Source organism: Symphalangus syndactylus, chromosome 4 (genome assembly GCF_028878055.3).
Source record: "Symphalangus syndactylus isolate Jambi chromosome 4, NHGRI_mSymSyn1-v2.1_pri, whole genome shotgun sequence".
Lineage (NCBI taxonomy): Eukaryota > Metazoa > Chordata > Mammalia > Primates > Hylobatidae > Symphalangus > Symphalangus syndactylus.
The window spans coordinates 112,657,830-112,672,867 of NC_072426.2; the positions used below are offsets into that span (position 1 = coordinate 112,657,830).

Genomic DNA, 15,038 nt, shown 5'->3' on the forward strand with positions numbered 1-15,038 from the left:
GAAACACCAATTGCTGAACATAAATACATTTGTTCTTGCCTTCTTAAATCTTATAGAAAGACTGAATATATTTCGGTCTATTAATACACACAAAATTATGTTATGGAGAATGTTTGTAAAAAATATTTAAAAGTCTAGGCATAGTGGCTCACACCTGCAATCCCAGCACTTTCAAAGGCTGAAATAGGAGGATTACTTAAGGCCAAGAGTCCAAGACTAGCCTAAGCAACATGGCAAGACTCTGTCTCTACAAAAAAAATTTTAAATTAGCCAGGCATGATAGCACACTCCTGTAATCTCAGCTACTCCAGTGGCTAAGACAGGAAGATCCCTTGACCCCAGAGTTCAAGTTATAGTACGCTATGATCATGTCACTGGACTCTAGGCTGGGCAATAGTGAGAGACCCTAACTCAAAAAATAAAAAAATATATAAAATGATTCTCATCTATAAAATACTGATATATGATAGACAGTTCAAAATTTCTTGCTTTCTAGGTTTTCATTAAAAATCAAGATTACTAAGTTAGAAATTCTAACTAATGTATATAATTCTGTATATGAAGTGTAACAAAAAACATGTGGCTTTGATGAGAAAAATTATGAGAAAAGCATAAGAATGTATTATTCATTGAGAAAAAAGAATAAATTCAGAGGTTATTTAAGGTTATTTCAAAACATAATATTTAGGAAGGAAATAATATAAAAAGGACTCAGTAAGCAGGACAGAGAGATATAAAAAAAGTTATAAGGATGTAATTTTGGTGAGGAGGGTTAAAAGGAGAATAACTTTTCAAAATGATAAGGAAAAAATAAAGTAAACTGTGTCCTAAAGTAAAATAACAGGTTATTTAAGAAAGTATAGGACAAAGCTAAAGGCCCAAGAATGTTGTGGAAGATCTGATTAAGCTGTGGAAGGCTTGTGAAAGATGAATTTATTAAAGAAATTTTGTGTGTGGGCCAGACACAGAGGTTCATGCCTGTAATCCCAGCACTTTGGGAGGCAGAAGCAGCCAGACCACTTGAGCCCAGGAGTTCAAGACCAGCCTGTTCAACACAGTGAAACCCTGTCTCTACAAAAAATACAAAAACTAGCCAGACACACTGGCATGTGCCTGTAGTCTCAGCTACTCAGGAGGCTGAGGTGGGAGGATCACTTGAGCCCGCAAAGTTGAGCCTACAGTGAGGCGTGATCGCAGTGGAGACAGAATGAGTCCCTCTATCAAAAAAAAAAAAAGAAGTAGGAAGGAAGGAGGGAGGGAGAGACAGAGGGAGGGGTGAGAAAGAGAAACGAAAGAGAGGAAAGGAAAGGAAAGGAGGAAGGAAGGAAGGAAGGAAGGAAGGAAGGAAGGAAGGAAGGAAGGAAGGAAGGGAAAGGAAAGGAAAGAAAGGAAAGAAAGGAAAGAAAGGAAAGAAAGGAAAGAAAGGAAAGAAAGAAAGAAAGAAAGAAAGAAAGAAAGAAAGGGGCAAGGGCAAGAGAAAGAGAAAGAAGGAAGGGAGGGAGGGGTGAGAGAGAAGGAGGGAGGGAGGGAGAGAGGGAGAGACAGAGAGAGAGAGAAAGGAAGGAAGGAAGAAAGAAAGAAGAAAGAAAGAAAGAAAGAAAGAGAGAGAGAGAGAAAGAAAGAAAAGAGAAAGGAGAGAAAGAAAGGAAGGAAGAAGGAGAAGAAAAAGAAAAAGAGAAAGAGAAAGCGGGGGGATGGAGGGAGGGAAAGAGAGAAGGAAGGAAGAAAAGAAGGGAGGGAGGGAGGAAGGAAGGAGGAAGGAACGAAGATCTTTCATATGATTAAGTTGGCTATAAATAAAAGAAAATTAGTTGCAAGTCTTTCTAAAAGTTTAGCTTTGGTCAGGCACGGTGGCTCACGCCTGTAGTCCCAGCACTTTGGGAGGCAGAGGCGGGTGGATCACCTGAGGTCAGGAGTTCGAGACCAGCCTGGACAACATAGAGAAACACCATCTCTACTAAAAAAATACAAAAATTAGCTGGGCGTGGTGGCATGCGCCTGTAGTCCCAGCTACTCTGGAGGCTCAGTCAGGAGAATCACTTGAACCTGGGAAGTAGAGATTGCAGTGAGCCAAGACTATGCCACTGCACTCTAGCCTAGGCAACAGAATGAGACCCTGTCTCAAAAACAACAACAAATACCTAAAATTTTGGTCCCCTGTGTTAAAACAAGCTTTTCTTGAAGTCTTGATCTGTTCTTAGTAAAAATTGCAAGAGGTTTCTATGTTTATTTCAGAAATCTGTTTCTTTAAATTTTTAAACATCTTCTGAACTGCAGCTTTACAGTTTAGAGCAATTCTGTATTGGCTTTTCATGATGTGTCTGAATTGCTCCATTTAACCCAGAATTTCCCATGATTTTACTAAGAGCCATGTATTTCCTGCTCAAGGTACTAGTTTTCTTGTTTACATTTCTCTATAATATGGTGTACACTCATAACCCTGGACACACATTCTTCCTGTGTCAAGTAATTTTTCATCAGGTCCAACTGCCAGATTATCTAAATGGGTTTCCCATTAGGAGAAGCGATCTCATTGCAGGCAGTTTTCTTTGCCTTTTTGTTAACTGGCCCAAGAAACAAAGATTTTGCAGTTTATGAAGATAATCCCTATATTTCATGCTGTCTTTATTAGAGTTTTTGGTTACTTAGGAAAACTGGGCTTTAGAAGGGTTAAGGGTTTTGGTTTTTTGTTTGTTTGTTTCCCATCCATGTAACTTTCTGTATTGCTTTTGAAATCTTTTGATTATTACTGTGGTTAAATTAATGACTATTATTTCAGTGACCTATGATTCTGTTTTGATCAGGTGTTTTACACCTTTTGACATCTTTGGTAAACTTCCCCAGGATGAAGTTCTAAATTAAGTCTTCTGGCTTGGCGCGGTGGCTCATGCCTGTAATCCCAGCACTCTGGGAGGCCGAAGTGGATGGATCACCTGAGGTCAGAGTCCGAGACCAACCTGACCAACATGCAGAAACCCCATCTCTACTTAAAATACAAAATTAGGCCAGGCGCAGTGGCTCACGCCTGTAATCCCAGCTACCCGGGAGGCTGAGGCAGGAGAACCACTTGAATCCCGGAGGCAGAGGTTGCAGTAAGCTGAGATTGCACCACTGCACTCCAGCCTGGGCAACAGAGCAAGACTCCGTCTCAAAAAAATAAAAAATAAATAAGTCTTTCTTGACCTCAAACTAAGGATGTTCCACAAGGCACTGGACCTTCTCAAAGATTTCTGAAACAGAGACACTGAACTAAATCAGGCTTATTTGATATGCTGAATTATATGGAAAGCATTGACAAATAAGTGATTCTAGATCTTCTTTCAGTTACATTTATTTATATGATATTAATATGAATATTCCAAAAGTATATAAAACTCTTGGAAATCTAGTATGTCATCAGTCATAATTCTAGTATATGTTACATGCCACAAAAATAACTGAATTTCTTTGTCAATTGCTGATTATAATGAACTTCATCAGATTTTTAACCATGGCTATTCTAAACCTTCATCATTCACAGTTTTGATTCTTCTCTAAAAACAGGCTGGGCATGGTGGCTCACGCCTATAATCCCAGCACTTTGGAAGGCCGAGACGGGCGGATCAACTGAGGTCAGGTGTTCAAGACCAGCCTGGCCAATATGGCTACTAAAAATACAAAATTTTAGTCTTTAGTCTCTGGTCTTTACTTAAATTTTAGTCTTTAGTCTCTACTAAAAATACAAAAATAAGCCAAGGTAGTGGTATGCGCCTGTAATCCCAGCTGCTTGGGAAGCTGAGACACAAGAATCACTTGAACCCGGGAGGTGGAGGTTGCAGTGAGCCGACATCAGGCCACTGCACTCCAGCCTGGGTGACAGAGTGAAACTCTGTCTCAAAAAATAAATAAATAAAATTTAAAAATAAATAAAAATAAAAATATCTGCAATCAGATTCACGGAAAAGACTTGTACTCTTAAATATACATTTCCAATAACTTTAAGCTCAATGGACTGAAAATTTTCCAGAATTCTAATGAAGAAACTGATTAGTTAGAAAAACTGCTAATTAAGATTAAGCAACACAAAATATGAGATTAGGCCGGGTGCGGTGGCTCACACCTGTAATCCCGGCACTTTGGGAGGCCGAGGCGGGTGGATCACAAGGTCAGGAGATCGAGACCATCCTGGCTAACATGGTGAAACCCCGTCTCTACTAAAAACACAAAAAATTAGCTGGGCGTGGTGGTGGGCACCTGTAATCCCAGCTAGTCAGGAGGCTGAGACAGAAGAATGGCGTGAACCCAAGAGGCAGAGCTTGCAGTGAGCCGAGATCGCACCACTGCACTCCAGCCTGGGCGAGAGTGCAAGACTCTGTCTCAAAAAAATAAAATAAAATAAAATATGAGATTAAATAATCAATGATGTTTTTATGACTTTTATTTGAAACATTGTTGGTTCTTTACTTAAATGTTCAATTTTCCAGATTTAAGAAAACTTTTTCTCTTAAAGTATCAATCATTTACAGTAATTTGGTAAGATAATACTTACCTCAACAAAAGTGAAAGCATTTACTTTTTCTCCCTACTTGATCCCTCTGCATTAGATATTGGTTAAGTAAAATTCAGAAACTATTCATGAGTCTTCTTATTTTTATGATAATATAGGGTTGTTAGCACAAGTTCATAAAAATTTGCTCTCTTTGTAACAGGATACAGTTAGAAACATTAGTTATATCACCAAGACTTTGACTGGAATATCATATTTAAGAATGCACACACAACGTCTGGGTTCAGGTGTTCCCATCCCTACAGTGAGAGAATATAATCTGTCACTTCTTGGCCAGCCCAGGAACCTTAAGGCTGTAGGCGAAATCTAATGCCTGCCTCGGTTTGGCTTCCTAGTCTTGAAAGGTTTGTAAATCTGAGATTTCTTTGTGGTCAACAGCTATTCTTGCTGCATTTATGTAAATAATCAGACAAAAAATTAATAAAACTATTTTATAAGCAAATTTGTCTTATTCTGATTATCTCTGGTAGAAACTGGCATGACTATAAAAAGTTATGTTTCTAAAGAAAAGCTATACTGTATCTGTTATTAAGACTGTAGCCCTGTACACTGTATTTGAGTTTTTATTATCTACCTGCAAACTAGCCTAGATCCTAAATTATTCTAGGTTCCTCCAATCCAACTTTCTTCCACAGAATTATTAAAACAGAAATTGCTCTGTTCCTGAGGCCCTATAAGCTGAAACTCGATGAATTTTAAGGGACAAGTCTGGTACTCGAAGTCTGAGCCACACAGAAAAGTTCACCGAACTGCCCAATGCCTTAACCAGAGACATTCAAACTGCAAGCCAGGATGAGAAGTCGATGGTTCCGCACTGTAGGCAGCTTTTCCCAAGATAACTGAACAAGGGGAGACTCTTACCCCTCTTAAGGCGTAGCTTTTTCACTTGGCAAGATAATGTTGTAACTGAAATTTCATAATCAGTAGCTTCTGCTGGTAACTTGACAGAACTTGACCTAAGAGATCCTTCAGTCCACCTAGTGGGTGACTCTGGCAACATCCCTAAAAAAATTATCCACACTCTGCTTTAATTCAACCCAGTTATGGAATACCGAATGATAACATTGCTCTGCATTAGCTATTGGTTAAGTAAAGAAATGTCTGTGCTATTACTAATACTACATGATTTACCTGGACAAATTCCTTTGAGGAAGTTGAGACTCATATGCAAAATAAGAAAACAGATCACATGGTTACAACAGGTCTGATCTAGTTCTCCATGGTCACTTGGTTTATTCAACTGACTGCCTTTAGGTCTAGCTTCATGGCTCAAAACCATTATGTAAACTGGTATTATATTACTATTAATTTTACTTTGTATTTTCCTTTTTAAACTTTGTACATGTTATTTGTTACATTTCTGTAGAAGTACAGAACTATACTGACCCAACAGAATTATACTGGGCTGGCCCTAAACCCTGCGATGATAGCCTACATTTAAGGAACAGACAAAAACTGATCTTAATAATGGATTCCCGGCAGACTTAGCCTGAGAATCACTCCCTGCAAATTTCCTTTGTTGCTCAAATGTGACTGAAAGGGTCCTGACACTGACTCCTAGTTTGACAAGCACTCCCTCCAACATGGGACCATACCAACAACCCAGGACAGGTCCATCCTGGCATCTAAAGATAATTAAAACCTAACTACAAGATGATTGATCAGTGATGCTTCCAAAGAAAGATCCCTTTTGTTTTATTTGTTTTTTTAGAGACAGGGTCTTGCCATGTTGCCCAGGTGGGTCTCAAACTCCTGGGCTCAAGCAATCCTCCTGCCTCTGCCTCTCAAAGGCGCCAGGATTACAGGCATGAGCCACTGTGCCTGGGTCCAAAGAAAGATTTTAATCAAAAGGGGGAAAAGTGAAAGTTGTTAGAATTAAAATTGGGTCATTTGTGTTAAAAGCCCTGACAAATGGAGCCAGGGAAGGCCATCAAAGAGGGTTCTCATGCATGAATAACTGATTTAAAAAAAAATAACTATTGCCCGGGCATGGTGGCTCACGCCAGTAATCCCAGCATTTTAGGAGGCCAAGACAGGCAGATCACGCTTGTAATCCCAGCACTTTGGGAGGCCAGGGCAGGCAGATCACTTGAGGTCAGGAGTTCGAGACCAACCTGGCCAAAATGGTGAAACCCCATTCCTACTAAAAATACAAAAATTAGCCAGGCGTGGTGGTGCAGGCCTGTAGTCCCAGCTACGTGGAAAGTTGAGGCAGGAGAATCACTTGAACCCAGGAGGCAGAGGTTGCAGCAAGCCGAGATCACACCACTGCACTCCAACCTGGGCAACAGAGCGAGACTACATCTCAAAAAGGAAAAAAAAAAAAAAACTATCACAAAAAAACCCATAAAGGCCACAACCTACACAAAGGCAATCAGGCAATCGCAGTCTTACACAAAAAAATACTTCTGCAAGGATATCTGCCCAGTAACTTCATGTCCAACCTCAGACTGGCACCACTCTTGTCACTGATCTTTATAGCCAAACACAACTGATTTAAAACAATGATGTAATCTTCCTCATTTTTCCTTTAAAAATCTATGTCTTGGCCGGGCACAGTGGCTCATGCCTGTAATCCCAGCACTTTGGGAGGCCGAGGCGGGCGGATCATGAGGTCAGGAGATCGAGACCATCCTGGCTAACACGGTGAAACCCTGTCTCTACTAAAAATACAAAAAACTAGCTGGGCGTGGTGGCAGGCACCTATAGTCCCAGCTACTCGGGAGGCTGAGGCAGGAGAATGGCATGAACCCGGGAGGCGGAGCTTGCCATGAGCTGAGATCTCGCCAATGCACTCCAGCCTGTGCGAAAGAGCGAGACTCCGTCTCAAAAAAAAAAAAAAAACTATGTCTTCCTTTACTTCCCTGAATATGCACATAGTTTACTTGAATATGCACATAGTTTACTATGATATGCATATTCCCATTATAATGCCCATTCCTGAATAAATATTGTTTTCTTTCAGAGGGACTGTCTTTTATTTAGGTTGACAGAACAATCTGTATGTAAAAGATGAATTTAGAACCTTATTTCTCACCATACACAGAAATTAATTCAAAATAGATGATAAAATCTAACTGTTAAAACTATAAATCTTCTAGAAAGCAGAAAAATCTCAAGATCTTGGATTAGGCAGAGTTCTCACATAAGACAACAAAAGTATGATCTATAAAAGAAAAAATTTAGATACCACACTTCATCAAAATTTAAACTAATTACACTTTAAAAGCTCTCAATCACCCTTTTTTTTTTTTTTTTGAGATGGAGTCTCACTCTGTTGCCCAGGCTGGAGTGCAGTGGCGTGATCTCAGCTCACTGCAATCTCTGCCTCCCGGGTTCAAGCGATTCTCCTGCCTCAGCCTCCTAAGTAGTTGGGGCTACAGGTGCACACCATCACACCTGGCTAATTTTTGTATTTTTAGTAGAGATGGGGTTTCACCACATTGGCCAGGCTGGTCTGGAATGCCTGACCTCAAGATCCGCCCACCTCAGCATCCCAAAGTGCTGACATTACAGGTGTGAGCCACCACGCCCAGCCACCAATTTTTTAAGCAATGAAAAGACCAGCAACAGACTGTGAAGAAATATTGGCAGATCATATATCTATTAAAGAACTTATATCCAGAATATATTTTAAAAAAAACTTCTTACAACTCAATAAGTCAAACAACCCAATTTTATTATATTTTATTTTATTTTTTTGAGACAGAGCCTTGCTTTGTCGCCCAGGCTGCAGTGCAGTGTTGCAATCTCAGCTCACTGCAACCTCCGCCTCCCAGGTTTATGCAATTCTCCTACCTCAGCCTTCTGAGTAGCTGAGATTATAGGCATGTGCCACCATCTCCGGCTAATTTTTGTATTTTTAGTAGAGACAGGGTTTTGCCATGTTGACCAGGCTGGTCTCGAACTCCTGACCTCAGGTGATCCACACACCTCAGCCTCCCAAAGTGCTGGGGTTACAGGCATGAGCCACCGCACCCAGCCCAAACAACCCAATTTTAAAAGGAGCAAAAGATCTGAATAGCGATATCATCAAAAAAGATGGGTCAGACACGGTGGCTCATGCTTGTAATCCCAGAACTTTGGCAGGCCAATGCAGGAGGACTGCTTGAGCCCAGGGGTTCAAGAGTAGCCTGGGCAATGCAGTGAGACCCCCATCTCTACAAAAATGGCAGGGTTAATAAAAAATTAACCACATATGGTAGTATGCACCTGCATTCCCCATTCCCAACTACTCAGGAGGATGAGGCAGGGGGACTGCTTGAGCCCAGGAGGTCAAGGCTACAGTGACCTCTGGTCGCACCACCGCACTCCAGCCAGCCCATTTATGCCAAGTGTTCCATTATTGGAATGCTAAGCTTGTAGGAATTATTAATATCCTACTGCTCAAGGTCATCGCCAAGGTCTGATTTTTCACAAAAAAAATTGCAACTTCAGGCATAAATGGGTTAAGAAAAAAGATACATGCAAAGATGCTCAATATTATGAGTCATAAGGAAAATTAAAATTAAAATCACAATGACTCCACTAAACAGTATACAGAGAAAAAAAGAAAAAAAAAAAAACACAACGAATTAACAAAATCAGGCCGGGCACGGTGGCTCACGCCTGTAATCCTAGCACTTTGGGAGGCCAAGGCGGGAGGATTGCCTGAGCTCAGGATTCAAGACCAGCCTGGGCAACATGGTGAAACCCCATCTCCACTAAAAATACAAAGAATCAGCTGGGTGTAGTTGTGCTCGGCTGTAATCCCAGCTACTCCTGTAATCCCAGCTACTCGGGAGGCTGAGGCATGAGAATTGCTTGAACCCAGGAGGGAGAGGTTGCAGTGAGCTGAGATTGCGCCACTGCACTCCAGCCTGGGCGACAGAGTGACTCAAAGACAAACAAACAAATTCATATCCATTAGAACAGCTATAATTTTAAAAAAAGACAATAATAAGTGTTGGCAAAGATGTGAAGAAAACTGGAACTCTCAAACATTGCTGTTAGCAATATAAGATGTTATGGCCACTTTGGGAAACAGTTTGGCAGGGTCCTAAAAAGCTAAACGTATGATGCTGTAATTCTACTCCTGGATAGCTAACCAAGAGAAACAAAACCATATGTCCACATAAAGACTTGTACTCAAATGTTTCAGTATTATTCAAAAGAGTCAAAAACTGGAAATAATCGAAACAGCTATATAAACTGGTCAACAGCTAAAGTGTGTTACAGTAATCTCCCCTTACCTACAGCTTTACTTTCCAGTTTCAGTTACCCACAGTCAAACATGGTCTGAAAATGATAAATGGAAAATTTCAGAAATAAACAATCTATGTTTTAAATTGAGTGCCATTCTGAGCAGCATGATGAAACCTCATACCATGCCCCTCTGCCTCGGACATGAATCATCCCTTTATCCACCATATTCACGTTGTCTACACTACCTGCTCGTTAGTCACTTAGTGGCCATCTCAGCTATCAGATCAACTAGTATCGTAGTGCTGGTAACCCTTATTTTACTTAATAATGGCTCAAATGCTCAAGAGTAATGAGGATGACAATTGGATATGCCAAAGAAAAGCTGTAAAATACTTTTTAAGTGTAAAAGTGAAAGTTCTCAATTTAATAAGAAAAAACTTTATGCTGAGTTTGCTAACATCTACAGTAAGAAATCTTCTATGAAATTGTGAATAGCATATTGTAACTATTCTATCGTATTGTTTTTAATCTCTTATTATGCCTGATTAACAAGTTAAACTTTATCACAGGTAATACTACCTGAGATTTCAGGCATCCACTAGGGGTCTTGGAATGTATCCCACACAGATAAGGGGGGGACTATCATATACCTATACAAAGAAATACTATTCCAAAGTAAAAAGGGACAAAAAACTGATAAAAACTACAATACGAATGAATCCCAAAAACATTATGCTAAGTGAAAGAAGCCAGATACAAAAGACTACATATTGTACAATTCCATTTATACAAAATATCCAGTAAAAGCAAATGGATTAAGACAAAACCAATCAGTGATTGGCTGGGGGTGGGAATAAGGGTTAACTGCAAACAGGCTGGAGGGAATTTTGGAGGCAATGGAAATGTTCAAAAACTAGCTCAAGGTGATAGTTTCACAATTCTATAAATTTACTAAAAATTATTGAATTACTCAAAATGGATAATTTTTTTGGTATCAGGTAAGTCAAAAGCTAATTTATTAAGAAGTGTACATACCCAAAGAAATGACAACACATCTAAACAAAAACATGAATATTCATAGCAACATAATAGCCCAAAAAAATAGAAACTTAAATGTCCATCAACTGATGCACAGATAAATAAAATGTAATATATCCATAAATAGAATATTACTCATGAATAAAAAAAAAAGACTATAGGGTGGGTGCAGTGGCTCACACCTGTAATCCCAGCACTTTGGGAGGCCGAGGCGGGCAGATCATGAGGTCAGGAGATCAAGACCATCCTGGCTAACACGGTGAAATCCCATCTCTACTAAAAATACAAAAAATTAGCCAGGCATGGTGGCACGCGCCTGTAGTCCCAGCTACTTGGAAGGCTGAGGCAAGAGAATCGCTTGAATCCGGGAGGCGGAGGTTGCAATGAGCTGAGATCATGCCACTGCACTCCAGCCTGGGCAACAGAGCGAGACTCCGTCTCAAAAAAAAAAAAAAAAAAAGACTATAAAAATTTTTTTTAATTAAAAAGGATCAGGTGCAGTGGCTCACGCCTGAAATCCCAGCATTTTGAGAGGACAAAGAGAGAGGATTGCTCGAGCCCAGGAGTTCAAGACTACCCTAGGCAATATGGTGAAATCCCATCTCTATAAAAACTAAAATAGATTAGCCGGGCGCGGTGGCTCACCCCTGTAATCCCAGCACTTTGGGAGGCAGAGGCGGGCAGATCACGAGGTCAGGAGATCGAGACCATCCTGGCTAACATGGTGAAACCCCATCTCTACTAAAAATACAAAAAAAAAAAAAAAAACATTAGCCAGGTGCTGTAGCATGCGCCTGTGGTCCCAGCTACTCGAGAGGCTGAGGCAGGAGAATCGCTTGAACCGGGAGGCAGAGGTTGCAGTGAGCCAGATCGCACCAGTGCACTCCAGCCTAGGCGACAGAGCGAGACTCCGTCTAAAAAAAAAAAAGAAAGAAAGAAAGGAAATAGATTAAGTTAAAAAAAAAAAAAAAAAAGAAATGAAGTACTGACACATATTACTTTGTCATGGATATACTTTGAAAGCATTAAGCTAAGGGAAAGAAGCCAGTCACAAAAGACCACATATATGGTTTCACTTACATAAAATGTCCAGAACACTCTAATCTATAATGATAGAAAGTCGATCAGTGGTTGCATAGGACTGGGAGTGCTGAGGGAAAATGAAAAGCGACTGTTAATGGATATGGGGCTCTTCCAGGGGATGATTAAAATGCTGTAAAATTGATTATAGTGATGGCTGCACAACTTTGAATATACAGTCGGCCCTCCATACCCGTAAGTTCTGAATCCACGGATTCAATCAATGAGGTACAGAAACTACTCAAAAAAAACTATGTCTGTAAATGAACATGTACAGACTTTTTTTCCTGGTCATTATTCCCTAAACAATACACAGTATAACAACTATTTACATAGCATCCACACTGGATTAGGTAGTATGAGTAATCTGGAGATGATTTAAAGCATACAAGAGGATATGCATAGTTTACATGCAAATACTATGTCATTTTTATTCATTTTTCCTAAGAGACAGGATTTTGCTCTGTCACCCAGGCTGGTGTCCAAACTCTGGCCTCGAGAGATCCTCCCACCTCAGCCTCCTGAATAACTGGGATTACAGGCACAAGCCACTGCACCCAGCAACTATGCCATTTTATTTTAGGGACCTAAGCATCCATAGATTCTGGTATCTGAGGAAGGCCCTAGAGCAAATCCCCAACAGATACCGATGGACAATTGTACTAAAAACCACTGAATTGTTCACCTGCAAAATGGAGTAATTTTTTAAAAAATTAATAAACCCACCAAACTCTACACTTTAAACTGAACTGAGTATGTGAACTATATCACAGTGAAGCTGTTACCCCTCCAAAAATGGTACACAACATGAGCAGGTAAAGCCATTAACATCAGCAGACCCTACAGGCCACAGGTATCAATCTGTTTCCTTAGGATAGAAAAATCCCAAAGTTACAAATTGTTTCCAACCATACTCAAGCTATTTTGTAAATGAGTATTTATGTCTGAACTGAGAGGCAATAATAAATCCAATGAGTTATATCACTAAACTTAAAAATAGGTTGACATAAATATTCAAATTTCAAATGCCCAGGATATTCCAATTTTCTATTTCATGTGTTTAACTACTAGATATCGTCTCAATAATATTTACATGAATGTACTCTGTAAACTGTAATGCTCTATAAAAAGTTTTATTATTCCTAAATTCCCTTAAATGTAATTTAATGGTTTCCAGTCCTATATAAGTCATTCTACCTTTTGAAGAAACTCTGAAACACAAATATCCAATCCTTTCTTAGTAAAGCATGCATCCTTCCATGATTCTGGCACCAAAGAAAGTGCATAATTTACTTCGGGATAGAGAATCACAGATAAAAAGGAAAACAAACCTGATTATCAAACACACGATTACTATTCTCTCATCACCGGATTACAATTTAAACCATTAAGCTGAAGTAAATGTTCATGAACACAAGAAAGGGGGGAATTTTTAAGTTTTACAATGACGTGTCCTCCTCTTCCTCATTTAATGAAGTACTAAGAACTTAAAGGCTATTCTGCAGCGAATTTGACTCCTAGAAAGAGTCCACCCAGGATGCTGGCAGAGGGAAAAGATTAGAAACTGTGCGATCTGGATTATTCTTGGTGTTACCGAATATTTTTTCGGTCCTTTATGGACATGGAGTAAAAATGCCCAAATGGAGCAGGAGAGAGAGCTCGGCTGCCCTGATCACAAAGCTCCTGGGGTAGAGTCAGCATCCAGCCCTGGCAGAGCCCTCCCTGTCCTCCTTCCGCGCCCCTAGACCATCCCGTCGCGCGGTCCCTGAAGGCCAGCTTCGCGAGGATCCAGAAGGCGGTCACTGGACGTGCGTGTTTCGAGCCCGTTTTTGTTTTAAGAAACAGATTCCGATCCGAGCCAAGCCTCCCTACCTCCCGGGGAATAGGGGGAGATGGCAGCACGGTGCCGGCGTGGAGAGCGAGAATAAAAGAACTGCCGAGTACAACCTGTCGTGCAAGCTAGCAGCGCCGGGAAGGAAAGGTACGCGGCGGCGATAAGGCACGACAGGGAAGGAAACTGGTGTCCAGCCCCCGCCCCGCCCGCCACCCAGAGCGGCCGGAGCCTCCCAGGTCCCGCCCCGAGCTCGCCGCCCAGCCCCGGCGCCGGCCGCAGACTCCCGCCCTACACAAACCCTCCCAGGACGCGCTTCCTCCGGAGCCGGACCCCCGCCCTGGCCTCCCTGCGGGATGAGGCGGGTCAGTTCAGTCCGCTTCTCGGCAGAGGTGACTCGCGCAGAGATGTAAACACGGCAAGATCAGCTGCGCTCGGCCCATCCCCCCCGCCGGGGTCTGTAACCTCTTCCCTCAGCCCTGCCCCGCGCCCCGCGCTCCCCGCGGGCAGGCGCGCAGCGCGCCTTCCCCTTTCTCGAAGTCCCGCTCCGCGACCGTTGCCCGGGGACACTCAGCCCCCTTCCCCCAGCCCCCCGCCGGTGTCACCGCCGCAGCCGCTGGAAAACCCCTCCGCAAACCCCGAAGCAAACAACACAAGCGCGGGGCGGGGGCGCGGAGGGAGGCGCCGGCACTCGGGACAGCCAGGCTTTATCGCCGCGCCCTTCGCGCTCCCTCTCACCAGCCTCGGCTGCCCGCGCTCTTACCTGCTCTCCGCGACGCCTGGGAAGACCGCGGCGTCCTTTTCCCTCTCAGCAGGGCCGCGGACTAGCAGCCGCCGCCGACGCCGTTGGCCGAGCGTCCGGAGGGAGCCGGGGCCTCCCCGGCAGCCAGAGCCGCTCCACAGGGAGAGGAGGAGACAAAACAGAGGCCCGCCGCCCCGCGCAGCGACCCCCGCCCGCGCCGCCCCACCGACCCCCAACCGCCTAGGCGACGGCGGCGACACAGCTCGGCGCGGGGAGCAATGGTGGCCCCCGCCCCGCTCCGCTCCGCTCCCGGCCCCCTCCCTCCACCCCCCGCCTCGGCTCCTCCCCCTCGGCCTCCTGCCGCCGCCACCAGGACACTGGAGTCCGCCTCCCCCTCCCTGCCAGCTCAGAGTGCTCCTCCCCTCCCCACGCGGTGGGGGGGCGGGGGCGGCACCGCCAGTCACCGCAGCGCCTGTCAAACGCGGGCCGGCTATTTATACCCCGCGGGGTCCCCGCCGCCCTCGGGCCCCCACCAGCCCGCCGAACCTGCCTCTTTTGGTCTCTTGAATCCCGCCCTCCTCTCCTCGCCCAACTTCTCCCAAACCCGCCTTCCCAGG

At 43.0% G+C, this 15,038-nt stretch overlaps 1 protein-coding gene across 7 annotated transcripts in view; it reads right to left on the minus strand.

Moving 5' to 3' along the window:
- Window positions 1-14,723, minus strand: part of ELF2 (E74 like ETS transcription factor 2) — a 132,229-nt gene extending 117,506 nt beyond the window's left edge. For 3 of the 7 annotated variants that reach the window (XM_055275936.2, XM_055275938.2, XM_055275934.2), the window contains exon 1: window positions 14,443-14,723. The gene's annotated coding sequence lies outside the window, so the exon portion shown is untranslated. Of the gene's footprint in view, window positions 1-5,407; window positions 5,549-14,442 lie in introns of those variants that run through there. The other 4 variants (XM_055275937.2, XM_055275939.2, XM_063638206.1 and 1 more) reach the window with 4 other exon arrangements.
- Between the last annotated feature and the right edge of the window lie 315 nt (window positions 14,724-15,038).